This window comes from Pantherophis guttatus, chromosome 11 (genome assembly GCF_059756535.1).
Source record: "Pantherophis guttatus breed Tessera chromosome 11, ASM5975653v1, whole genome shotgun sequence".
NCBI lineage: Eukaryota > Metazoa > Chordata > Lepidosauria > Squamata > Colubridae > Pantherophis > Pantherophis guttatus.
Window position 1 is genome coordinate 19,797,885 of NC_142073.1, and position 23,625 is coordinate 19,821,509.

The 23,625-nt window shown below is 42.4% G+C and overlaps 1 protein-coding gene and 1 pseudogene across 1 annotated transcript in view; both read left to right on the forward strand.

Moving 5' to 3' along the window:
- The window catches only part of SMPD3 (sphingomyelin phosphodiesterase 3), a 197,878-nt gene that overhangs the window by 25,312 nt on the left and 148,941 nt on the right, over window positions 1-23,625 (forward strand). The gene's annotated exons all lie outside the window — the stretch shown is intronic.
- On the forward strand, window positions 4,221-4,305 carry LOC117670487 (U2 spliceosomal RNA; annotated as a pseudogene).

A 23,625-nucleotide genomic window follows, 5' to 3' on the forward strand; every position in this document is an offset into this window, starting at 1 on the left:
AGAGCCAATCTTCCAGATAATTCTGTCTTTTTTGCCTGAGACATTGATCCGTTTTGATTGATACAAGTAGTCCTCGATTTACGACCACAATTGAGCCCCAAACATTCTGTTTCTAAGTGAGACAGTTGTTTGGTGACTTTTGCCTTATTTTACAAATTTCCTTGCCACTGTTGTTAAGTGAACCGCTGTAGTCGTTAAACGAGTAACAGGGTTGTTAAGTGAATCTGGCTTCCCTGTTGACTTTGCTTGTCGGAAGGTTACAAAAGGGATCTTTTGATCACATGACCTTGGGACGCTTCAACCGTCATAAATATGAGACAGTTGTCAAGCGTCTGAATTTTGATCATGTGCAATAGTTCTAAGTGTGAAAAATGCTCAGTTGCTCAGCAAAGCAGCTGTGAAGTGAGTCACAAACAATTTTACAAATTTTTTTTGGCCATCGTTGTTAAGTGAATCACGCGGTTGTTAAGTGAATTTGACTCCTACCCCTATTGACTTTGCTTGTCGGAAACCATCTGGGGAAGTCACAAATGGTGACAACGTGACTCCAGGAAGTTTCATCCGTCGTAAATACATGCTGGTTGCCAAATGCCCAAATTTTGATCACATGCGACAGTCGTATTTACGAGGAACAGTTATAAATCGCTTTTCGGAGTGGCGGTTGCAACTTTGAATGGTCACTAAATGAATGGCTGCAATTCAAGGACTATGTGTATTCATTTTCTCGTGCATCTTTCTCTCTAAAGTAAAGGTAAAGGTTCCCCTCGCACATATGTGCTAGTCGTTCCCAACTCTAGGAGGCGGTGCTCATCTCCGTTTAAAAGCCAAAGAGCCAGTGCTGTCGGAAGACGTCTCTGTGGTCATGTGGCCCACATGATTAAACGCCAAAGGCGCATGGAACGTTGTTACCTTCCTGCCAAAGGTGGTCCCTATTTTTCTACTTGCCCTTTTTATGTGCTTTCGAACTGCTAGGTTGGCAGAAGCTGGGACAAGAAACGGGAGCTCACCCCGTTATGCAGCACTAGGGATTTGAACCGCTGAACTGCCGATCTTTCGATCGACAAGCTCAGCGTCTTAGCCACTGAGCCACCGTGTCCCTCTTTTTCTCTCTCCAGTTCTCCATAAAAGGTTGGAAGTGATTTTCCTTTGGCCATGAGAGGCAGTTTCCATCTATTCTAGGGTTGGTAACAGCTGGAACTAGAATCAAGTTGTTTACTTTTGACTGTGTGAGGATTTTTGCACCTGCTTTGCTCTGAGGCAAGAGAAGCAGGTTGCATTTCTCTGTGAAGCAGCTTTGAAAGAGGGCTTTGCACGAATATTCATTAAAAAGAAGTTCCCCCTTTGATCACTCTTGCCACCTGGAGTTTTGAGAAGAAGTTCGCTGCTTTTTTAAAAAAAATGGACCAGGTCCTGGCAATTTATTATGTAGGCTTTAGAAATGTTAAAATCCTCCAATTAATTTAAGAGGTTCTTGGAGGAACCATTTGGGGCCAATATTCTCTGAGGCAGACAAATCCTTCAAGAGATTTTTAGAGATCAGCATTAGAGCCTGCCCCCCCCCTTCTGCACTTCCCAAGAGTTATGAACTTACCTTCCTTTCAAGAAATGAGGGGGAACAAATCATCTTTAATTGCTGAATGGCAGGGAGGAGGCTACAGAAATGGTTTATAGAGGGGGAAAGAAGTGAAAGAAAATCAAATTCAGCGATAGAAATTGGGAAGTTTTGACATGCCTATGGAGATTCTCCATGGAGAGATATGCAGCACAATGCAGTGAGACATATTGCAGATCGGAGAAACAAAACAACCACTTCACAAACATATGGCACAACTTAGCAGAACAAACCCATCAGGACAAGATTCAGCAGTTCACCTGCATTTGAAAGACAAAGGCCACTCTTTTGAAGAAAGCCAAGTCCACATTCTGGACAGAGAGGACTGTCCAGTTTGAAAGAGGGCTCAAAGAGGCCATCTATGTCAAAATGAACAGCCCTTTCTCAACAGAGGGGGAGGGATATGACACCACCTATCTCCTGCTTACAACACAGTCCTTTCAGCTCAGAAAGAATGCTAATGACCAAATGACCTCAAGGAATCTAAATCCTTCCATTCTCCACCATTCATTCAGAACTGAAGAAGCTTCTTGGAAGAGAAGTGAAACGTCTTCAAGGAAAAACAAAGAAAGTCGCCTTTTGAAAAAGCATCTTTGGGACATGTTTTAACTGAGTTCACACAATTGTTTATAGGTCAATATTTAGCTACCCGAACACATACTTTTTTATGTGGAAGGGACTTGATTCCCCCCCGCCCCCCCACACACACATCCAAAAGGCTTTTCCTCTAATTTCAGAATTAGAGTTCACAAAATGGTGTTTGGGGAAGGATGGAGGACTTGAGAATTAATAAATGAACTTTCCCCTGGTGTCTGCTTTAGGAAAACGTGAGAGGTCTTTGAGAATCAAACAGGCTGGTGATGCCGTGGATTAAACCTACACTGAGGAGTGAAAATGAAAGACACAAATCTTCCTGAGGTTCTCAGAATTAATTCACAGTGAATACATCTTCACCTCACTCTCTTCCTTTCTCTCTGCTTAGACAATCTACAACTTTCAAGCTTAGCTCAATATCATTGAATAATTTTTAATCAAAGGCAGATCCTAGCAATTAAAGAGAGGGTGGCAAAGTTATATCTCTCTCTTTCTCTCCCCCCCTCTCTCTGTCTCTCTCTCTCTCTCTCTCTGTGCCTCCCTCCCTCCTTCTCTCTTTCTCTCTCTCATCATCTATATCTGTCTCTATATATTTCTATTGTTTCAACTCTTACCCTCAAAATGATGCTATAGAGCACTGCACACCGGAACAACTAGACACAAGAACAGTTTTTTCCCGAACGCCATCACTCTGCTAAACAAATAATTCCCTCAACATTGCCAAACTATTAATCTTCTCATCGTTCCTATCACCCATCTCCTTCCACTTATGACTGTATGACTGTAACTTTGTTGCTTGTATCCTTACGATTTATATTGACTGTTTCCTAATATGATTTGATTGCTTGTTTGTTCCCTATGACTATCATTAAGTGTTGTACCTTATGATTCTTGATGAGTGTATCTTTTCTTTTTATGTACACTGACAGCATATGCACCAAAGGCAAATTCCTTGTGTGTCCAATCACACTTGGCCAATAAATAATTCAATTCTATTCTATTCTATTCTATTCTATTCTATTCTATTCTATTCTATTCTATTCTATTCTATTCTATTCTATTCTATTCTATTGCTATAGCTATCTACTTATTGTCTGTCTGTCTTTATTTAGTATCATATCTATCTATCTATCTATCTATCTATCTATCTATCTATCTATCTATCTATCTATCTATCTATCTATCCATCCATCCATCCATCCATCCATCCATCCATCCATCCATCCATCTACCCATCTTTCTATTCTACCTATCATCTATCTATCTCTGCCATCTATCTTTGTAATTTTTATTAAAACTTTAAAAAAAGAAGAGGAAAACTAATACAAACCAATATAAAGTAAAGAAAACAGGAGAAAAAGAAAGGCAACAAAGAGAAAGCAAAAAGTGCAAGAAAAAATAGTTAAAGAAAAATAGAAAGGAGACAAGAAAAGATACAAAGCGTGGCTTCTAATATATATTTCACAGCAGTTATAAGTACTATTTTAATGTTTGTAATTTATGTTTTTATTCGGCTGTACACCGCCCTGAGTCCTCAGGGAGAAGGGCGGTATATAAATTGGATATAAAATAAATAAATAAAAAATAAATTACATTTTAACTTCACATCTTAATGCTCTTCTTTCTTTTTTTTCATTTTTTTTGTTTTTTTATATTTTAAAAATTTAGAGTTAATACATACATAAATCATAATATATAATATATAACAATATACACAATACAAACAATCAACGAGTGCTCCCCCACCCCTCGGGATCATTCCTGCTTCCAAAATCTTAAAGCTTCTTCTGGTGGTGGCATCCCCCTTCCTCCAGAAAACACATATACAGTATTAAGAACTGTTTCCAGATTCCATTGAATTCATTTACTTTCATTATGCCCCTCCTTACTTTAATATTACAAGTCAGTTTATCATTTATGGCAATATCCCATACTTCCTTATACCATTCTTTCAAACAATAATCACCTCGTGTTTTCCAGTTCCTAGAAATCATTAATCTTGCTGTGGTCAACAAAGGCTTCTCGGCCTTTTGGCTAAGATCAAGTGTAGTATCTGTTGTTGAAAAATGCTTTTAAAAGTAAAAAAAAAAAAAGCCTCTGATGATCGCACGGCATCATTTAATCGCCTATCTTCCCTCTTAAGGCTCCCCTTTGGAGGAGGATCTGTTCTTTTTGCAACTAGCAGGTTTCCTGTTTCCTTTCCTCTGTTGTGTTTTCCTGACATCCAAGCTACAGAGATGAATGGGGATGGGATCTGCAACTTCCTGGGATGGACGAAGGGAGGAGCGATTATGAGCTTTCCCCCCCCCCCCTTGAAATGTTTAGCTCCCCTCCATTAGAAGAAGTGATAATAACTGTGTTTCCTGTGTTTTGATATTGTGCTGACAGGGTCTGCATAAAATCCTCTAGCTCAGTGAATGAGAAAGAAGGATGTGGGAATGGTGATTTTACAGTAACCTTCCCCTGCCATGCCCACCAAGCCACGCCCACCTAGCCACGCCCACAGTACTGGTAGTAAAAAAAATTGGATTTCACTACTGCTCCAGTCCCCTAATCATCTTTGTTGCTCTTCTCTGCACTCTTTCTAGAGTCTCAACTTCTTTTTTTTTTTAATAATACAGTGACCGAAATTGAATGCAGCATTCCAAGTGTAGTCTTACTAAGGCTTTGTAAATCACTAGTAATATTTCACATGATCTTGAGTCTATCCCTCAACCCAGATCTCTCCCTCCGTTCCTTCTTGACGTTTCTTCTCCATCTACCTTTGAGATAAAGAAGCAAAATAGAAGCCGTTGGCACCTATTCAGTAAAATGCTTTTCACGTGTGCCTGAAGGGTTATTATTATTACTATTTTTTTTTCTTTTAATGAACATAAAAGCCCCTTTGGATCCAGACTGAGCCTTGGTGGTCTTCAAGGAATGAACCAAACAGCTGTTAGGCCTCTCCAAATGACTTGATTGCAGGGTTCTGTTGCCTTGTGTTGCCCAACAGTGTTCTGAAGAGATGAGATCCCTGCAGATAATTCCCGTACCACCCTATTATTATGCTTCCTCTGAAAAGCTTTCAGTGAAAGCCGGTGTAAACCGACTGTTGATTGGTACTTGCATTTTACAAACCGAGAACTGTGCTTGAGCCGTGCGGGGGATGGAGAGACCCAAATCATTATCCTGGAGGAACAGAAAAGTGAAATAGAAGAGATAAAGTGGTGGTTTCCCCACCCCCTGTTATTTAGAACTGAAGACTGGAATTGCTTTAGCTTCTTGACCCACATAACTCTCTGGATTTTTAGACAGCAAGGAATATTACAACACGCTCTACATGGGGGCTACTCTTGAAGAGTGTTCGGAGACTACAGTTGGTCCAGAATGCAGCTGCGCGAGCTATTGTGGGTTCACCTAGATGCACCCACATTACACCAATTCTCCGCGAGCTGCACTGGCTCCCTATTGGTCTCCGGGCACAATTCAAGGTGTTGGTTATTACCTTTAAAGCCCTACATGGCTCAGGGCCAGGCTATCTTCGAGACCGCCTTCTACCGCATAGCTCCCAGCGACTGGTAAGATCCCACAGAGCTGGTCTCCTCCGGGTCCCGTCAGCTAAACAATGCCAGCTGGCGGGCCCGCGGGGAGGGCCTTCTCTGTGGCTGCCCCAACTCTCTGGAACCAGTTACCTCTCCTGAGGTCTGGACCATCCCCACCCTATTGGCCTTCCGGAAAGCAGTGAAGACCTGGCTTTTCCGGCAGGCCTGGGGCCGTTGATCTCGCTGTTCAATCTTGCGAGATCCAGCCATGGATGGAGTGCATGTATTTTAATGTTTTTAAAATGCTTTTATAATTTTTTTTAAAAATTTTTTTTTATGTTCATTGTTTATATTATTTTTATTGTAAGCCGCCCAGAGTCCCTTGGGAGTTGGGTGGCATAGAAATATGATAAATTAAATTAAATTAAATTAAATTAAATTAAATTAAATTAAATTAAATTATTAAATTAAATTATTAAATTAAATTAAATTAAATTAAATTAAATTAAATTAAATTAAATTAAATTAAATTAAATTAAATTAAATAATTAAATTAAATTAAATTAAATTAAATTAAATTAAATTAAATTAAATTAAATTAAATTAAATTAAATTAAATTAAATTATTAAATTAAATTATTAAATTAAATTAAATTAAATTAAATTAAATTAAATTAAATTAAATTAAATAATTAAATTAAATTAAATTAAATTAAATTAAATTAAATTAAATTAAATTAAATTAAATATGCTTGCACAGTGAAGTCTAGTGTGCCAGCCAGTTGACTCTGGCAATAGTTACACACAGTGGTGAAATCCATTTTTTTTTTTACTACCGGTTCTGTGGGCGTGGTTTGGTGGGTATGGTGTGGTGTGGTTTGGCTTGGCGGGTGTGGCAGGGGAAGGATACTGCAAAATCTCCATTCCCACTCCAGAGGAAAGGATATTGCAAAATCTCCATTCCCACCCCACTCTGGGGTCAACCAGAGGTGGCATTTGCCGGTTCTCCAAACTACTTAAAATTTCCGCTGCCGGTTCTCCAGAACCTGTCAGAACCTGCTGGATTTCACCCCTGGTTATACAGTATCAATAAAGGAGAATATCTGTTGCTCAGGGTCAGGGTTGAAATGAGGGACCCTTGGTGCTCTCTGAGCTGGGTTGTTTTCTTGCAGGCGTTTCATTACCCAAACTAGGTAACATCATCAGTACTAGAAGAGAGGGGTGATTGCAGAGGGGAGGAGGAGGAGGAAGACTGTGGGGTCCTTGGTGCTCTCTGAGCTTGGTTGTTTCTTTGCAGACATTTCATTACTCAAATTAGGTAATATCATCAGTGCTAGAAGGGAGTGGAGAGGAGGAGGAGGAGGAGGAGGAGGAGGAGGAGGAGGAGGAGGAGGAGAAGGAAGAGGAGGAAGATAATGACGGTGGAGTTCTTGGTGCTCTCTGTGGTTTCCTTGCAGATGCTTCATTACCCGAACTAAATAACATCATCCCTGCTAGGGCATCTTCTAGCACTGATGATATTACCTAGTTTGGGTAATGAAATGTCTGCAAGAAAACAAGCAAATTCAGAGAGCACCAAGGATCCCTCATAGTTATCCAGGTTTGAGTTACAACCTGAATGGTGCAATCAGTTGCATGTGGGGTTACCCCTATGGAGGAGTCAACAGCAATCAACTAGTTCAAAATGCAACAGTTATACAGGTAGTCCTCAAATTTTGAACACATTCGAGCCCAAAATGTCTTTCTAGCCACAGTTGTTAAGTGAATTGCTGCCGTTGTTAAGTTTGTAATACAGTTATAAAGTGAATCATTGACTTTGCTTGTCAGAAGATCTCAAAAGGTCATCACATGATCCCAAGTCATTGCAACCATCATACATATGAGCCAGGTGCCAGGTGCCTGAATGTTGATCACGTGACCATGGGGATTCTATAGCAGTCTAACTGTGAAAAACATTCATAACTCACTATTTTCAGTGCCGTTGTAACTTTGAACATGTAATAAAGAAGGATACGACTTCCGGTTTGACGTCGTGGTGAGATTGGATGTGAAAAACGGGGCTCCGCGAACTCGTGCTTTGAGTGGATTTCAAAAAGAAATGGTGTTGATGCTTCAAAGTACTTATGATATGTTGATAAATAATCACAGGGAGATAAAAGACTTAATGCATGACATTGTGGGAAAATCAGGAAATGTTCAACAAGGGACAATGAATAAAGATCATAAAATACAGGAACTAGAGGAGATAATAGAAAGACCAGAGGAAAAGACAGAACAGATAAATCAACAAATAAAACAAGAAGAAGAGAAGGAGAAGACAATAAAGACTTATGAATCAAATAAGGGACAAAAGGGATCTATATTAAGAGATCAAAAAATGGGATTGGATAAAAAGAAAGATAGTTTTGAAGAGAAGATAGGGGCTTGGGCAGAACCTCTGGAGGTACAGCAGCAAGAGATAGTAGAGATGGAAGAAATATTTGGGCTAAATAGGAAAGATACAGACAGAGACAAAGACCCAAGGGAGGAGTTTAGGAGGCAAGTCAAAAAAGGAATAAGAATTGAAATACTAAAGCGGGCAAGAGATGATGGTTAGAAAGGAAATGCTGTTTAATATAAGATTGGCTTTATTGAGAGCTAGAATAAAGGTAGAAACGAGATCAAGGGGGAATATTATTATACATATTTTTATATAATATACTGAAAGTAATAGCTAGATATAAAGATTAGATGTTGAAAGATGGTATCACTATGCATGTCTAAATAATGTGATTGTTATTAGAATGGCACATAAAAACAATGAACAACTAAACAATGAAGGAACACACTCTAATACAAATATGTGTAATAATACCACAATTACGTAAGTATGATTAATGTAACAAATTATTAATATTACTATTATGACCCTGATGACACAGATAAACCTCACGGTGGCCTTAACAACTCTCTAAAAGAATGCAAATGACCAGCTCTGTCTGCAAAGAATATAAATTCTTCCATTCCCCACCATCCAATCGGAGCTGAAGAAGCTTCTTGGATGAGAAGCAAAACATCTTCAAAGAAAAACCAGAAAGTCCAGTTGCCTCTTGAAAAAGCACCTTTGGGACAATCATGACCTGGAGGACTGAGAATCTCCATAGACATGTAAGAAAGTTTGTAAGTCAAGAACTGCCTGTACTACTCACTGATCCTAAAAACATAGTGCATCCATGTTGAAAGACCTGCCCTGATTACCACTGGTTTTCCAGAGATGTTAGTTTAGATCAGGGTGTTGTGACCTAGGCTTCCTGAGTCATTAAAACACACAAGTAGTCCCAAAAACCTCTTTTATTGCAACAGCTGTCAATTACATTCATTCACAGCTGAGTCCCAATTGCAAAAAGTCCTTCAGGAGAAGTCCTTCAGGATTCAGGATAATCACCAACCTTTATCTCCCTTGACACTCTGCCAAAGACCTACTTGGCAAAGCCACACGGATTCCAGAATCAAACAGAGATGCCGATTGGGAACAGAATTAACAATGTTGCTTTCCTGCAAAGTGCCCACGTGCCTTTGCTCCTCTTTTAAGCCTTATGGGAGGGGCCAATCATCTCCAGGCCTTACTCCCAAGTCGTTCCTTTTGTTTTAACTGTTCATGCCTTCTGGTAGTTCTGTGCATGCGTGCACTAGGAACAGGCTCCTCCTGTTCCTCTCCCTTCTCTGCTGTCTGACTCTGGAGGCTCCGGAGTCTGTGCATCACTCCCAGATGGCCCTGGCCCCATCTCTGCCTCCGACACAGAGCCCTCGTCCCCAGACTCCAGGACTGGCCCCTGTTCCTCCCCACCCACCTCACTGTCTGACTCTGCTGCCAGCTCCACAGGCTGCTGGCGGACCACAACACAGGCGTGTCAAACTTCTGACATGCTGGCCACACCCATGCCAGGTTTAGCAAAGGGGGGAAAAGTCATGATGCGTCACGTGATGACGCCATGACCACGTGAGTATGACCCCCCTGGTTTAGATCTCTAAGGCTGTTGATGTCATATGAAGTCCTGTCATGTAACTAGGCTCCCATCTTAGCACCCCGATGTAGCATCTGCCAGCCACTCTAGCTGAGCAATCTCAGAAAAAGACGCAGCTGCTTTAAAGAGTTGCAGAGCGTCTTCCCCTGCTGCCTTCATGGTCCAAAGCATCTCTTGCAAATCAGCTCCAACATGGTCCACTCCACAGCCCAGCTCAGAATGAAGCATCCACGAAAGAAGCTTCAGCAGGAAAGAAACTTCAAGAGATGCTGCCAGTCTCTGAAATCCGTGGATGGCCACTTGAGAAAATCTTTTGTGTTGCTCCCAAGCAACAGACTGTGTTTTGTTCTGAATGACGCTCAGCCCCCACTATTTTTTTCTTTTTAGGGACCAGACTAAGTTAATCGACAGGGCTTTTCCCTGTTGTCAGATTTTAATTGCTTGAACTTTACTTTTTATTGCTAACTGTGAAGAGAGAGGCAAGACATCAATTGAAATAAAAGCAGTGATGCTGATAAAAGAGGCTCGGTGGTCTTTTCTGTTTTGTAATTCCACAATCTTTGGGGGCCAGTTCTAACCTGTGGGGCTGAGAGTTCACCCATAACCATTTGTGAGATAGTCTGGCCTCTTCTCTCAGAAGAGCACTGTAGCTTATTTTATTTACCTTTTGCAGTTGAGTTTCTCCATTTTTCTATCATCGAAGAATTACCTTCAATTTCCTGTTTTCCAGCACCCTTTGCATCAGTGATGAAATCCAAATGTTTTTACTACTGGTTCTGTGGGCGTGGCTTGGTGGGTGTGATGTGGCTTGGTGGGCGTGGCAGGGGAAGGATACTGCAAAATCTCCATTCCCACCCCACTCCAGGGGAAGGATACTGCAAAATCTCCATTCCCTCCCCACACCTGGGGGAAGGATATTGCAAAATCTCCATTCGCACCCCACTGTGGGGCCAGCCAGATGTGGCATTTGCCGGTTCTCTGAACTACTCAAAATGTCTGCTACCGGTTCTCCGAACTGCTCAAAATTTCCACTACCGGTTTTCCGGAACCTGTTAGAACCTGCTGGATTTCACCCCTGAGAATAACCATGTGTCAATCAAACAATAGATCTGATGCTTAGTTCTATGCTCAGGTGAAACTGTGAAGTAGTGATTGAAGGACTACAAAGTTGCCCTGAGAACAAAAATAAAATTGAGATCCTCCCTTCTTCCCAAACCAAGGAAAAAATGCATCACAAGAAGTCTATGAAGATTCTCAGTCAACCAGGTCATGATTGTTCCAAAGGTGCTTTTTCAAAAGGCAACTGGACACTCACTCACTCAATCACTCATTAAAGAATAATCTTAAACCCAAAGTTGCCTTGTGCTACATTTCTACAGGTAATAATAATAATAATAATAATAATAATAATAATAATAATAATAATAATAATAATAATAATAATTCACATTGACATTGCAATACCTGGTGATGCACGAATTGAAGATAAGCAGCAAGAAAAAATCACAAAATACCGGGACTTACAAATTGAAGTTGAGCGACTGTGGAAAAAGAAATCGTGTGTTGTCTCGATTGTAATTGGAGCCCTCGGAGCAATACCCAAAGGGCTACCCCACTATTTAGAAATTCTAAATTTGCCGGAGTTGAACATTTTGACTCTACAAAAAACCACCTTACTCGGAACAGCTTACATCCTCCGACGATACCTTAACAGTTCCTAGGTCCTTGGTTAGGACTCGAGCTGCTGAGCTATTAACCAGCCTCAAAGGCTGTGAATCTCACTAAAGATTAACCAATAAATAATAATAATAATTTTATTTCTATACCGCCCTTCTCCCGAAGGACTCAGGGCAGTGTACAGCCAATTTAAAAACACAAGACACAACAATGATTAAAAATTAAAATAATTAAATAAATTTGGCCGGATTAAAACCCCAAAAATTTAAAATACCCCAATTAAAATTATTATGTTGATAGCCCTGCCTGGCGGAACAACAGGGTCTTCAATGCGCAACGAAACACCCGGAGGTCGGAGATCTTACGTATTTCCGGGGGCAGTTCATTCCACAGGGCTGGGGCTCCCACAGAGAAGGCCCTCCCCCTGGGTGTCGCCAGCCGACATAACTTGGCCGATGGCACCCTGAGGAGACCCTCTCTGTGGGAGCGAACTGGCCGGTGGGAGGCTATTGGTGGCAGAAGACGGTCTCGGAGGTACCCGGGTCCTATGCCATAGAGCGCTTTAAAGGTGGTAACCAACACCTTGAATCGCACCCGGAAGACCACTGGGAGCCAATGCAGCTCGCGCAGGAGGGGTGTCACGCGGGCACAACGGGTTGCGCCCATAACCACCCGCGTGGCCGCATTCTGGACCAGTTGGAGCCTCCGAGTGCTCTTCAAGGGGAGCCCCATGTAGAGAGCATTACAATAGGTAATTTATAAAGGTAGCTTCATGCACTGTAAATTGAGGTGTGTGTGTGTGGGAATATTCACAGGTATCCCTTGGAGATCCTGTGGGTGGGGGTGCCAATCACAAAAGCCACATTGGATCATCCTGGTATAAGCCTATGTAGGACAAGCACCTGCAGAACCTGGGGGGGGGGATGGAGTCAAGAGAGTTATCAGCCTAGAATCGTTTTCATTTCTCCCAAGTGGCCTAAATTCAACCCTTCTTGAATTCTGTTCACTCTTATCTAGTTCCAGTTTAGTGCTGATGGTTAGTTAACTAGATTCTTGTGTGTAGCATGAGCAATAAATCAGCTTAACTGGAATTTATCGTGTGGTTCTGACTCTTCATGCCTGACAGCCCCTCCCCCCTTGTACATGTGCTGTGACAGATTACAGATTAACAGAGTTGGAAGGGACCTTATAGGTCATCTAGTCCAACCTCCCACCCAAGCAGGAGACCCTACACCATTTCTGACCAATGGCAGTCCAATCTTTTCTTGAAAGTCTCCAGTGATGAAGCTCCCACAACTTCCGAAGGCAACTTCTGTTCCATAGTTTGATCGTTCTCACTGTCAGAAAGTTCCTCCTCATTTCTAGGTACAAAAATAATGGAAATTGACTGTTTTAGGGGGAAAAAACCACACACATACACACACGGCACATGCCTGCAGTTGTCCTTGCTAACACTTCCTCTCTCTTCTTTCTAACCCTCTTATTGGTAACCAGACAAGCGGAGTTTTTTTCTTTTTAAAGACGCGTTCACATGAAAGGTGCATTGGGCCTCCAGCACATACATGCTCCAGCACATACATGCTCCAGAAGCTTTCATTTCAAACAGCCAGGAGCCTGGACAATCCATTAGGCCTAATTGTTCTACTTTGGCAGTCATTTCTGTTCTAAACCACAGTCCATGTCCCGAGATCCTTACCGTCTTATTTTGAAAGTAGACATCCAGGGAAAACGAGTTCTATGCACGGTGCGTTCCAACTACCGTTCATTGCAGAAACGAACAATAGCTCGGTGATGTTTTTGTGCCCAACTCAAATAAAGGTGGAAAGGAAAAGCAGGCAGCCATTCCACCACCGCTATTGAAATCTTTCCAACAATAGCAGGTCCATTTAAATCACCGTAGTCAACGAGAAGCCGCCTTCCCAATGAAAATCTAAATGGAGTCAAATCACGCTTGCAAAGAAACCCTCCTGCTTCGTTGGCCGACAATTCTAATCTAGCATTTTTAAAGCCCTTCTAATTTTGCGTACGGGGTGTGGGCGTTCGTCACATATTTCAAGCCATCATTTGTGTATAGAGACAAAGTTGGCAGATGTTTGGATGGGATGAATTTGGCTCAGCAACTAGTAAAAAAAAAAGAGGGAACATCTCCATTGAATTGCCTGAAAAGTGTTTTGCTGGTGCATTATTTAGGCTGCTTTGTGATTGCCTCCTCTAGTCTACAGCGCTGTGAGTTCCATTTTTTTTCTTTCAAGATCAGCTAAGGTCAGTTTGAATGGACGGGTGCCACTGAATTAACATTTCCCCACTTTTAAATAAGCTCGACTCCGTTTTGTTCCAATTTCCAGGAGATCTCCCACCACCCCTTCCTCTTTCTCTTTCTTCATATCAAAAAAAAAAAAAGGCACCGAGCCATTTCAAATGTGCATATATTTCAGTGATAAGCAGCTGGGAGCAGGCTTGCAGGAAAAAGAAATATATATATATATATATCAAAGCAGAACGATAAAAATAAAAGCCTATTTTTGTCTCCTTATCCCCAACATGGAAACAAAGCTTGAATTGCAATTCAAAAATAAGAATCCATGAATGTGACTGAGGAGGGTCCCGATTTGCAAGGCTGTCAGCAAAATCATGCATGCGATTTATATACAGGTAGTCCTCGGCTTACGACCGCACCTGGGGCCTGACATTCAGGGGTGGGTTCTAAATTTTTTTACTACTGGTTCTGTGGGCGTGGCTTATTTTGTGGGCGTGGTTTGATGGTCATGTGACAATTCTTTAGGATTTAGCAGAGGTACTGGTCTACCAGGCTTTTAACTGCTTGCAGAGCTGTACCGGTCTATCCATTTGTTCTTGGAGCATTCTGGTCTACCCATTTGTTTTTGGAGGCACTGGTCTACCCATTTGTTTTTGGAGGCACTGGTCTACTCATTTGTTTTTGGAGGCACTGGTCTACTCATTTGTTTTTGGAGTAACCAGTCTACCCATTTGTTTTTGGAGGCACCGGTCTACCACCACACTGCCTTTTAACACTGATCAGCTGTAGGGTGGCCCTTTGAAGCCCCACGGCAAGAGTTTAAACAGTTTTTTTCCTTCTAGCCAATCAGCTGGGACTCGGGAGGCAGCGAATAGATTGGGGGTGGGGCCAAATAAAAGGTAAGAATAATGGGGGTGGGGGGGCGGGAGGGCCCAGTTCCCGAACAAAGAGAATTGGTTCGGTGACATCATATCATCACCGCTACCGGCTCGGCCGAACCGGGCCGAACTGGGAGGAACCCACCACTGCCGACGTTCCACAATTAAGCAAAGCAGTAGTTCAGTGAGTTGCACATGGTTTTATGGCCTTTCTTGCCATGGCTGTTAAGTGAATCATGACAGTTACGTGAATCGAATGGCCGTTAAGCAAATCTGGCTTTCTCCCCCCCTCCCCCACATTGACTTTGCTCATCTGAAGCTGGCCGGGAAGGTTGCAAATGGGGCTCACATGAACCTGGGATGCTGTAATGGTTGTAAATGCAGGTAGTCCTCGACTTACGGCCACAACCGCGCCCAAAATTTATGCTGCTAAGTGAGAAATTTGTTGAGCGGATTTAGCCTCATCTTATGATTTTTCTTGCCATGTTTGTTAAGCAAATCACTGCTGTGGTTAAATGAATGGAATGGAATGGAATAGAAGCTGAAAGGGACTTTGGAGGTCTTCTAGTCCTGCTCGAGCAGGAGAACCTATACTATTTCAGATAAGTGACTGTCTAGATTCTTCTTGAAAACCTCCAGTGATGGAGTGCCCACGATTTCTGGTGGCAAGTTGTTCCACTGGTTAATTGTCCTCACTGTTAGGAAGTTTCTCCTTAATTCCAGGTTGCTTCTCTCCTTGATTAGTTTCCACCCATTGTTTCTTTATCCTGCCCTCTGGTGCTTTGTAGAATAATTTGACCCCCTCTTCTTTGTGGTAGTAACATGGTTGAGAAGTGAATCTGGTTCCCCCGTTACTTCACATGGGATCACGTGACCATGGGGACACTGCAGCTGTCATAAATGTGAGTCAGTTTGTCAAGCATCTGCATCAGGGGTGGGTTCTATTTACCTTTACTACCAGTTCGCAACAGGGCCGCATGCACGCACGTGCTTCGCTCGCGCGTGGGCTCTTCTGCACAAGTGCAGAAGCATTTTGATGACGTCAGGGTCAGTGGGCGGAGCCTCCCGCCAGTTTTACTACCGGTTCTATAGAACCGGTGCAAACTGGGGACAACCCACCACTGATCTGCATGTAAATCACATGACCGCAGGGATGCTGCAACGCTCGTAAGTATGAAAAATGGTGGTAAGTCACTTTTTTCTGTGCTGTTGTAAGTGGAAGATTACCTGTACTTGGCCAATGCTAAGCGCCTGAATTTTGGTTATGTGACTATGGGGATGCTGCCATGGTTGTAAATGTGAGCATCAGTTGTAAGTCCCCTTTTTTCGGTGCCGTTGTAACTTCAAATGGTCGTTCAATGAATGGCGATTAAGTTGAGGACTACCTGTAAGACAAGATGCTGACTCTGTAAGCCACTTAGAGAGGGCTGTAAAGCACTATGAACTGGTATATAAGTCTAAATGCTATTGGTATTATCCATCCTTCCTTCCTTCCTTCCATCCATCCATCCATCCATCCATCCATCCATCCATCCTTCCTTCCATCCTTCCATCCATCCTTCCATCCATCCATCCATCCATCCATCCATCCATCCATCCATCCATCCATCCATCCATCCATCCATCGTGTGCACTGAATAGAATGCAATATTGTAGGCTGACTCTGTCCACTGCTAGAAGTTTGATTCTGACCGGCTCAAGGTTGAATCAGACTTCCATCCTTCTGAGGTCAGTAAAATGAGGACCCAGATTGTTGAGGGCAAGAGGCTGATTATATAAATCACTTAGAGAGGGATGTAAAACACTAAGAAGCTGTCATAAGTCTAAGTGCTATTGCTATTATCCTTCCTTCCTTCCTTCCTTCCTTCCTTCCTTCCTTCCTTCCTTCCTTCCTTCCTTCCTTCCTTCCTTCCTCCCTCCCTCCCTCCCTCCCTCCCTCCCATCCATCCATCCATCCATCCATCCATCCATCCATCCATCCATGGTGTGCACTGAATTGAATGCAATATTGCAGGCTGACTCTGTCCACTGCTAGAAGTTCGATTCTGACCGGCTCAAGGTTGAATCAACCTTCCATCCTTCTGAGGTCAGTAAAATGAGGACTCAGATTGTTGAGGGCAAGAGGCTCACTATGTAAATCACTTAGAGAGGGATGTAAAACACTAAGAAGCTGTCATAAGTCTAAGTGCTATTGCTATTATCCTTCCTTCCTTCCTTCCTTCCTTCCTTCCTTCCTTCCTTCCTTCCACCCACCCATCCAACCATCCATCTATGGTGTGCAGTGATTAGAATGCAATATTGCAGGCTGACTCTGTCCACTGCTAGAAGTTCGATTCTGACCGGCTTAAGGTTGAATCAGCCTTCCATCCTTCTGAGGTCAGTAAAATGAGGACCCAGATTGTTGAGGGCAAGAGGGATGTAAAACACTAAGAAGTGGTCATAAGTCTAAGTGAGTCCGAAAGGAGAAGGGTGGTATAGAAATCTGAAAAATAAAAATAAATCTGAAATAAGTGCTATTGTTATTTTTCTTCCTTCCTTCCTTCCTTCCTTCCTTCCTTCCTTCCTTCCTTCCTTCCTTCCTTCCTTCCTTCCTTCCTTCCTTCCTTCCTTCCTTCCATCCATCCATCCATTTTGGTGATGTGACTATGAGGATGCTGCCATGGTTGTAAATGTGAGCATCGGTTGTAAGTCCCCTTTTTTCGGTGCCGTTGTAACTTCAAATGGTCGTTCAATGAATGGCGATTAAGTTGAGTATCCATCCGTGGTGGCGCAGTGGTTAGAATGCAGTATTACAGGCTAACTCTGGCCACAGTCTAGAGTTTGATTCTGACCGGCTCAAGGTTGACTCAGCCTTCCATCCTTCCGAGGTTGGTAAAATGAAGATCCAGATTGTTGGGGGAAATATGCTGACTCTATAAACCATTTAGAGATGCCTGTAAAAAACTAAGAAGCCGTATATTGCTATTGCTAAGCTAGAAGATTTGCCTATTTGCTTGGAGCTGGGTCAAATGGTATGGCTGTAGGCTAAGCCCCAAAACCAGATAATGAGAGAAACCAGTTCGCTTGGAGAACCGCCATTTTAGTTATGCTCAGGCTGATGATTTAATTGTCATCACCATATGACAGTGACTGCATACGAATGCAACCTTGCATTGAAAGACACCTGTCAGTTCTTCAAAAGAAATCAAACTAGGGCACTAGAATCATGAATGCTAATACTACTTTATTATAAGGTCCCCCCTTTATCTTCAGGGAAGCAAAGTCATGTCTGAGATGCTTTACTCAAATTACTTTTCTGTCCCAGACTTAGATCTGACTGTTGCCTTGGTTGCCAGCTCTTCCTTCTGTTCCTCAAGGTTACTCCAACTCTCCATTACATCCCTGCAGGAAAACATCCAGTAAGAAATGATGTAGTTAGGAATATTACATCGTGACATCCAATTCCGATGACCGCAGGACATTGCAACCGTCATAAATATGAGTCAGTTGCCAAGCATTTGAATTTTCATCAAGTGATCATGGGGAGGTTGCAACAGTCGTGTGGCAAATAGTCATAGCTCACTTTTTCCAGTGCTGTTGTAACTTCAAATGGTCGCTAAATCATTCTCCTTTTAACATTCTCCTCTTCCTGTTGCCAATGCGGAGTTTTGTTCAGCAGATATATTCTCATTGGGCCCAGAGAGAGAAATATCTGCCTCTACCTAGGATCGAACTTGGAGTCTCCTGATTGTGAGGCGAGAGCTCCACCTCTAGGCCACCACACCACTCTTTGAATGGTCACTAAATGAACTGTTGTAATTTGAGGACTACCTGTAACATGTACTGTAATCCCTAGCATTATTTAGGGGGGGGGGGAAATTCCCTGCTAAACTGGGACAGGATCTTTCCCAGGGGTGAATTCCAGCAGGTTCTGACAGGTTCTGGAGAACTGGTAGTGGAAATTTTGAGTAGTTTGGAGAACCGGCAAATACCACCTCTGGCTGGCCCCAGAGTGGGGTGGCAATGGAGATTTTGCAATATCCTTCCCCTAGGAATGGGGAGGGAATGGGGATTTTGCAGTATCCTTCCCCTGGAGTGGGGAGGGAATGGGGATTTTGCAGTATCCTTCCCCTGGAGTGGGGAGGGAATGGGGATTTTGCAGTATCATTCCCCTGGAGTGGGGAGGGAATGGGGATTTTGCAATATCCTTCCCCTGGAGTGGGGAGGGAATGGGGATATTGCAATATCCTTCCCCCAGGAGTGGGGAGGGAATGGAGATTTTGCAGTATCCTTCCCCTGCCACGCCCACCAAGTCACGCCCACAGAACCGGTAGTAAAAAAAATTTGGATTTCACTACTGATCTTTTCTGCATTATTCTTCTTTTACGTACTAGTTATGAAGTGGGAAGAATCATCAACCAATCAGGATATGTGTGTGTGTGTGTGTGAGAGAGAGAGAGAGAGTAAAATTGAATTAAAAAGTTACATTGGATACGACTATCTTCTAGTAACCGGGTGCAGAGAGTTTCATTTTAGGAAGCAGCAAAGGATAACTTCACCCCAAGCAGTAGCAGGAAAATGCAATCCTCTTTTTTTGAAGAGCTAAGAATCTAAAAATGGAATGGCAGGCATTCACTCCTGGTTATTGACATGACAACAAGCCCAAAATAACCCCTGGAGACCACTTGGTTAGAATGAGAAGATGCTCATGACAATGATTTTTTTCCAGCGTTCTTGGAAAATTTGCCTCTGCCCTGAGGAGAATGGGAATATTTCCGTAGCATTTCCTGGAGCCGCATTGCCTGCTCTCCAAGAAAATGTGAGGATTCTTGCAGGATCTTTCTGTCTTTGGCACTGTGTAAAAACCAAGATGGGATCAAAACGAGCCTTGGTAGTACAATGGTCTAAAGCACCCTGTTATTAAGACCAGCTGCCTGCAATTACTGCAGGTTCGAATCTCACCAGGCTCAAGGTTGACTCAGCCTTCCATCCTTTCTAAGGTAGGTAAATTGAGGACCCAGTTTGTGGGGGCAATAAGATGACTTTGTATAAATATACGAAAGTATGAAGGCTATTGCTTAACGCATTGTAAGCTGCCCTGAGTCTCCAGAGAAGGGCGGCATATAAATCTAATTAAAAAAAAAAAAAGTGTTCCACAAGCGTTAAGGATCTGAAGAAGGTTCGATATTTTTCGCGTGCATTTCTTCGGAGGACAAACCAGGGGTGAAATGCTCCCAGTTCGGACCGGATCGCCCGATCCCGTAGCGATGGAGGCGGGTGGTTCGGAGAACCGGTAGCAAAAATCCCTGCATCCCTTCCATTGCCCAGCTGAGCCGCACAATCATCAGAGGCTTTTCTTTTATTTTTAAAAGCATTTTTTTCTACAACCTTTTCGGCCGAAGAAGTTATAGAAAAAATGCTTTTAAAAGTAAAAAGGAAGCCTCTGCTGATCAGGCAAGTCAGCTGGGATCGTCAGAGGCTTTAAAAGCATTTTTTTCTGCAATCTCTTCGGCCAAAGAGGTTGTAGAAAAATGGTTTTAAAAGTAAAAAAAAAAAAAAGTTGGCCACGCCCACCCAGTCGCATTACCCCACCACCACCACCACCAAGCCACGCCCACAGAACCGGTAGTAACAAATTTTAGATTTCACCCCTGGGACAAACACAACCACCTGAGAAAGAGTGGGAAATTTCTCCTTTTAAGTTTGTCCCTTGAGTTTCTTGAGCTACGTATTTAGCAAATGCAGGTTGTCCTTGACTTACAACTATTCGTTTAGTGAACGAAGTTACAACGGCACTGAAAAAAAAGTGACCCATGGCCTGGTGGCTCAGCAGACTGATAGCATTGTGATTAACACCAGCTGTCTGCAATTACTGTAAGTTCGAATCTCACCAGGCTCAAGGTTGACTCAGCCTTCCATCCTTTCTAAGGTAGGTAAATTGAGGACCCAGTTTGTGGGGGCAATAAGCTGACTTTGTATAAATATACAAAAGTATGAAGGCTATTGCTTAGCGCATTGAGTCTCCGGAGAAGGGCGGCATATAAATCAAATTAATAAATTAATTAATAAATAAATTTTTTCACACTTACGATTGTTGCAGCATCCCCCATGGTCACATGCTCAAAATTCAGACCTTTGTAACTGATTCGTATTTATGACAATGGCAATGTCCCGGAGTTACGTGATCCCCTTTCTGTGACTTTCTGGCAAGCGAAGTCAACGGGCAAGCCAGATTCACGTAACAACCACATTGCTAACTTAACAACCGCAGTGATTCACTTAACAACTGTGGCAAGAAAAGTCGTAAAATGGGGCAAAATTTCACCGAACAACTGTGTCGTTTAGCAATTGAAATGGATTCAATTGTGGTCGCAAGTTGAGGACTAACTAGCCTATTTGAAAAGGCTAGTTTTAATACGAGCTCAGTTCTAATAAGAAAAAATAATTCACATATCGGGATCAGTGGTGGGATTCAGCCGGTTCGCACCACTTCAGGAGAACCGGTTGTTAACTTTCTGAGCAGTTTGGTGAACTGGTTGTTGGAAGAAATCATTAGGGCAGAGAACCAGTTGTTAAATTATTTGAATCTCACCACTGATCGGGATGCTTGCTATGTTGGAAACCTTTGCGGTTTTGAAAGTAACCCCACTCTCGAAAAATGGGATTACTCATTTTGAAAGTAACCTTACTCTCCTTGATTTACAACCGATCGTTTAGCAAACCAGTTGACGTTACAACTGTTGTAGCCTGTCAGCGGCCTGTGCAGATTGTAGCTGATTCCAACAACGAGGAGGCTGGTGTGATGCTGCACCAGCAGCCTGTGCAGCTGAGTCGGACAGTGAGGAGGCTGGAGAAGATGTGGTGCCAGAGGCGGGGATTCAGCCAGGGCCTTCAGAACCTCCAGAAGCTCCTTTAAGTGAAGAGGAAGAAGAGGAGGAGCCTCTTCTCAATGCACAGGCGTGCAGAGCTGCCAAAAGGCAGGAGTGGCTCCTCAGGAGGAGGTCTCCTCAAGAGTAAGGCTTGGGGCTAATTGGCCACTCCCTTAGCCTATTTAAGAAGGAACGCCACTTGCAACAAGCTGTAGAGAACAACTTTAGTTCACTCTCCTTCATGTCTGCAAAACTGCTTCTGGGTTTTCTGCCAACTCTAGTAAGACTGTGATTTCTTATCTTAGAATTCTGGTAGGCTGTTAAGACAGTTCATTAACAGCCTTTGAATGATAAAGACTACGTTTTTGAGTAAAATAAGCTTTGTATAGAGTTTGTGTGTGCTGCGTTCTTTGGGGTCCGTAGCTGGGGCAGAACAACAACAGACCTATCCAGGTCTACTTACAACCCAGATTAAAAGTGCCAACAGCTGCTCACAGTCATTTAATGGAACTTAGCAACTGCCCTACATTTATGGCTGCATACAGTGTCATGTGCTCAACTGACCATGGTTTATGATGTTGTTTTGCTGGAAAGTGGCATTTACTTCTGCTTGCCAGCAAAAAACCCCAAAAAAAATCAGCCATTGTAGAAAATGGTTTTGCTTAGCAAATGTAGCATGGGCTTAACGACTGAATGTTTGCTTAATGACCCTTAGAAAGAAGGTAAAAAAAAAATTGGGCGTGGTTGCATGGTGACCACTTAACAACTGCTATGACTTATGACTGTAATTCTGGGCTCAATTATGATTGTAATTCTCCAAGTTATGGTCGTAATTCTATTCTCCAAAGCACCTAAGAGTAGGACAAGAAGTAACAGATAGTTACAGACAGAAGTTTATGAATGTCAGTACAACATAGATGTATAAAACTATGGATATAATATGGAAAAATTTATAAATAAGCTCATGTAAGTAGAAACTTAGTTGAATTTTTTCTTTGATTTCCTTTTGTTGTTGTTGTATTGTTGCAATTACTGTTAATAGTATAGTTATAGTTATTAGCATGTATGTTATTTATCATTGATCTCTCTCTGGTTGTGCTTTTTTGGCATTGTTATCCTGACATGGCACGGTCTTTTCAATAAAATAAAATAAAATAAAATAAAATAAAATAAAATAATAAAATAAAATAAAATAAAATAATAAAATAAAATAAAATAAAATAAAATAAAATAAAATAATAAAATAAAATAAAATAAAATAATAAAATAATAAAATAAAATAAAATAAATAATAAAATAAAATAAAATAAAATAAATAATAAAATAAAATAAAATAAAATGAATAAAATAAAATAAAATGAATAAAATAAAATAAAATAGTAATAGATAGAAACTCATTAAAGAGAGATCAACCTAGAATCGTGAATAAATTTCCTGACAGTGAGAACAATTACTCAATGGAAAGCAGTGGTGGGATTCAAATAATTTAACAACTGGTTCTCTGCCCTAATGACTGCCTGGGTGAGCGTGGCCATGATGGGCGTGGCCAAGGGGTGTGACAGGCAGCACTTGGCCTCCTGAACCCCCCTAGGATCAAAAATGGGCCATGGGGGTGTGTGCACTGCACCTCCTGCACCCTGTTTTGGGCCTAGTAGGCCTCCCTGCAGCCTCCTGGGAGCAAAAACGGGGCGCATGGGGACTCCTGGAAGGGGTGGCGAGGGGAGGGGTGGGGCCAGCCAGCAATTTAACTACTGGTTCGCCCAAATCGGCCTGAACCGGCTGAATCCCACCATTGAAAGGCTGTTGGGTGCTCCATCACTGGAGGTTTCCAGAAGAGACAGCCATTTGTCCAGAATAATACAGAGTCTCCTGCTTGGGCAAGGGGTTGGATTAGATGACCTCCAAAGTTCTTTCCAACTCTACAATTCAAGAACGACTTCTAAATAATATCCAGGCTGCATCAAAGCTTAATCACTTTTAAAATGCTTCTCTGTAAATTCTCCATTTGGAAACGAACTTAGTGGACACCCTGGTCTTCCGGAAAGTTAGGACCAGGGGTGGGTTTCCATTTTTTTTTTACTACCGGTTCTGTGGGCGTGGCATGGTGGGCGTGGCAGGGGAAGGATACTGTAAAATCTCCGTTCCCACCCCACTCCAGGGGAAGGTTACTGCAAAATCCCCATTTCCTCCCAATCAGCTGGGACTTGGGAGGCAGAGAATAGATGTGGGTGGAG